The 4,507-nt window shown below is 46.5% G+C and overlaps 1 non-coding gene across 1 annotated transcript; it reads left to right on the top strand.

Annotated features, from left to right (window-relative positions):
• The first annotated feature begins 238 nt into the window (after window positions 1-238).
• Window positions 239-379, top strand: LOC119473993. Its single transcript, XR_005203272.1, has one exon. It is a non-coding gene; the product is annotated as a U4 spliceosomal RNA (small nuclear RNA).
• Window positions 380-4,507: the final 4,128 nt, after the last annotated feature.

Raw genomic sequence — 4,507 nt, 5'->3', positions numbered from 1 at the left:
ATAGAAAAGTACACAAACTGATCACAATCCTTTATAAGAGACAACACTGTTCTTAATAACCTATATAAATAAACATTAAGTAATCCTATTTGTACGTTAACGTGCTGGGATCACAGGTGTGATTACTTAATCCCAGCACACTGGGAGGCTGAGGAGGGCAGATCACTTGAGGCCAGGAGTTGGACAGCAACATGGCCAACATGGTGAAACCCAATCTCTAGTAAAAATACAAAAATATAGCTTTGCACAGTGGCAGTATTGTAGCCAATGAGGTTTATCCAAGGTGCAATTATTGCTAATTGAAAACTTTCCCCAATACCCTGCCATGATGACTGGAAATATAGTCGGCATTGGCAATTTTTGGCAGTCTCTACAGAGATGGAATAAAATAAATAAATTAAAATGGAATAGAAATACAAAAAAATTAGCTGGGCGTGGTGGTACACACCTGTAATCCCAGCTACTTGGGAGGTTGAGGCAGGAGAATCCTTAAACCCAAGAAGCAGAGGTTGTAGGGAGCTGAGATCATGTCATTGTGACTAGAGTAAAACTCCATCTCAAAAATTTTTTTTTTCTTTGAAACAGTTGCATCCCTCCTCTTGCTTTCTGAGGACTCCTTGCTCTGTCACTTAGTAATGGCTAATAAACTCTCTTAATGTCACTAGACTCTGCGACTCACCATAAATTCCATTTCGTGTGAGATCCAAAATCCTGTTGTTGGGGTCTGGGACAGGACCCCTTTGTTGGTGACAAAACTATACTAATTCTTTTGTTTTCCTTTTTTCTGAGACAGAGTCTTGCTCTGTTGCCCAGGCTGGAGGGAAATGGTGTGATCTCGAATCGCTGCATCCTGTGCCTCCCAGGTTCAAGTGATTCTCCTGCCTCAGCCTCCTAAGCAGCTGGGATTACCAGCACCTGCCACCACACCTGGCTAATTTTTGAATTTCTAGTAGAGGCAGGGTTTTCCAATGTTGGCCAGGCCAGTCTCGAACTCCTGACCTCAGGTGATCCACATGCCTCAGCCACCTAAAGTACTGGGCTTACAGGCATGAGCTACCTTGCCTGGCCGGCTTGTATCCTTGGTGATCGCTTGGATATGGAGGGTGAAGGAGGAGCCGTGTCATGCAGATATCACTCTTGGATTACCACCTGGGATGTTAGGCGCAAGGCTCTGTTGTTGGTTCGAACCCTGAGAGCGCAAGCAAACAGCTCAAGGTGGTGTGAAGCAACATGCTGTTTTCATGAGCATCTGACTGCAGGCTGGCTAAGGCCTAAAACGGTGTCAGCCCCAAGTGAGGGCAAGGTGGGGGTTTTATAGTCTTCAGTAAGTGGGAAGTGTCCCAGTCTGATGTAAGTGCTATGTGGGACCTAGACGGCCTCTCTCTTGATCTTCAGGGGGTACTTGTCTTCCGGCCTGCCCTTTTCTGGCTTCTGCTCTCTTGTTGACCCACGCTGCTGGTGCAAGTGGTCTTGTACCTCTTGTACCTTGGGACTGAGCCTGAGAAGGGAGGAGTTATCCCCCAAGCTTTCAGGCCCAGGGGAGAACTTTCATTAGGGAGAGTAGGCTAGCTGATTGTTGTTTGTTAGGCACAACTTCGTTTTGTGGGTTAGGTGGGGTGCCTCAAGGAGAAAGCTTAACTCATCGTACTGGCCAGACCCCACGTGGACATTCCTGTGACTGCCAGGCTTTGAGAGACAGCTTTATCTGGCATCTGTCCTGCACATGTTTACGATGCCTTCTCTGTGTTGGCAGATATGGGGGTCCACCAGATAGGATCCCGTGAAGAGATCTCAAAGGTCTTTAGTCCACTGTGTTTAGTACATCATTTCCACAATCAAAGATGAATAAAATATAGAGGCGTATTTAGTGATAAGATTGATGGTACACCTGTGCTAGGCTGTGTTTTAGTTCCTTGAGACACCAAGGAGTTGAGACAATCCTTTGCCTTAGAGTTTTGCATCTGTAAGTCCTGCTATCGAGAGCTGTGTGCGTTACAATGTCTGATTTGGTCAGGCGGGATCGGGGCTGTCTGTAAGCTTAGGTGAGGGGAGGCTGGTGTCCAGCAAGTATCCAGTACCCCCTCAACATCCCAGTTCTTCTCCACCAATCTTCCAATTCTAGGTCTGATGCGGAGGCCCTCAGAGGGACTTAAGAGGGGAAGTAGCCAGCCTGCTCTGTGGCTAGCTTGTTTGGGATTGTACATTGTAAATCTTCTGTCGACAAAACGTTGGAAACAAGTAGTGTTTCAGCTTGAGTTTTTCGTAAATGGCTTGCAGTCGTTTAAACCAGAGCATGCATACCACAGGGCAACATGAGGGTCCCTCTACCACCCTTTCTCCCAGTGGCCTAGGTGGGCATCTACACAGAATAATGTGTGCAGCCTCACTGTGTGAAAGTCCAGTGCTTTGTGCTTGGGGTGTCATCAGGGAAGGGCCCCTGACTTGGAAAGTTGCTGAGATGCCGGGGAGGGAAGGAGGGGGCGTGTGGTGCTGCTGGGTCTGCGTCTCACTCTGTGACAGGAGGCATGAGATAGCCTTGGTCTTATGAAGACCTCGGGTGTCCCAGCTCACTTCAGCCCTGAGCAGCCCAATGCAAGTACTGGGCCCTGGTTCTGGAGGTGAGAATATAGCCTGGGCTTCCACTGCGTGACTGGCACAGTGGGCATTCAGGTGCCTATTTGGGGATTGCTGCAGAATCCTGTGCCAGATGCAGTGGTGCACAGCTGGGAGCCAAGGGCCCCTGCTTCTGCTGGAGAATCTGGGCAGATGTAAAGGGTTAAGGTTAGTGGTAGGGTTAGGGGTCAAGTTTAGGGTTAGTGTTGGGGTTTGGGGTCAAGGGTCAGTGCTAAAGAGTAGGATGAAGGATTGGGGTAGCGGTAGGGTTAGGGTCAAGGGGTTAGGGTTTAGGGTTAGAGGTTAAGGGGCTGAGGGTGAGGGTAATAAGTAGATTACTAAAAGCAATTCTGCTTCACTTCAATAACAGCCTTCTCCAACTCATTTTGTCTCCACAAACTTATTTTTCCAAGAAGAATCCCAGGCTTCTTAAAGCACTCAGTGACTTTTCACACCTTAAATCTGTGAAACCCTGTCTTCTTCTGCCGTATGCATAGTTCAAACATACAAGGTGAGGCAAAGCCAGACGCCTTCCTGAAGGGACCCGAGAAATTCTTCTCTTTCTCTCTCTGGAACAAAATAAATTCTTCTGTTTTACTCTCTGGACCAAAATGAATTCTCTGGACCATCAGTGCTAACCTTCAAAAGCCAAACCCGTTTGTGAGATTTCCTTTAAAACTACTGTAGACCCAAGTGTTTACATTAATTTAGTATTTATATTAATATAAGGGAAAATGTTTACATCTGTCTATGCCACATGTGCTTCTGGCTTATTGCCCAGTTAATTGTCGCCTCAGGCTAAACTTTGGTTTCTGTCTCGAATTTTTGTCGGAAAGAATATAACTGATCTCAAAACATCTGCTTTTATTGTAGGGACTCGTGCTGCCATCTCCATTCCTCCCTCTTTTCTTGTAGTCTGTGTGGAAGTTCTTTAATGCGAACATTTTGACCACCCTCATGCTCCCATGTCCACGGTCAGCACATTCAGACTTACACAGCCGAGGCTGTCATCTTAGGCCAGGGATTTTTTAGGGATCTTTATTTTGCTGTGATACGGTTGGCACTCCTTTGACTCACTGTATCACCCCAGAGTTCTTTTCATTTTAGGAGCCCAAGAGGGCAGAAAAAGAAGTAGGTGAGCAATTAAACCTTCTGAGTCGGGAGAGAGTCCCGTTGTGTTAAGCAACGTTGCAGAACATCGTATGTAGTAATCTAGCAGATGAGCCACGTGGCTGCAGAGCACACATGCCCGCTTGCTGCTGTGAGCTCAGACTCCCTCATCATTAGTCTTCTATCTCTGGAGGGAATTATAAGGGCCACTTATTAACCTGTAAGTCATAGAGAGGTAAAGGTGTTTCCCCAAAACACTGAGGACAGAATGAAGGGTGAGGAGTGTTAGCCGCAGCTCAGAAGTGCAGGAAAGTCTCTTGATGTGGGTTGTTGGAGAAATGCAAGTCTTTTTTCTTTTGGAAGTCTCCCTAGAATGGGGTCAAGGACTCTGCCCATTCTAGGATGAATAACTGGTATATTAGACACCCTCGGATATTTATCCCAAGCCTTCATTTAGGGTTCTTAATGAGTTTGTTCAGCCATCACAGTCTCAAATGCTAAGTAGGACATTGGAATCTCTCCACAGTCCAAATTAGCAGTGTCTTTTAAGTTGAGTTTCTCATTATTCTCACTTGACATACCTTATGTACCCCACACTCACCCTAATAACACATCATGCTCACTGTTAACCTTTGAAACAAGACTTGAATTTTACCTAGCCTGGAGGAGTGCACTTCACATGTCCAGACCCAGTTCTGACTCATTCTTCAGCCCTGCATCAGTCAGAGGGGGCTAGGTTAAAACATGGTGACAAACAGCCTCCAAGTTTCAGTGGCTCAAAAAT

Source organism: Cebus imitator, unplaced genomic scaffold (genome assembly GCF_001604975.1).
Source record: "Cebus imitator isolate Cc_AM_T3 unplaced genomic scaffold, Cebus_imitator-1.0 Scaffold199, whole genome shotgun sequence".
Lineage (NCBI taxonomy): Eukaryota > Metazoa > Chordata > Mammalia > Primates > Cebidae > Cebus > Cebus imitator.
The sequence above is the reverse complement of the archived record's forward strand: the minus strand, read 5'-3'. Positions and strand labels throughout refer to the sequence as shown.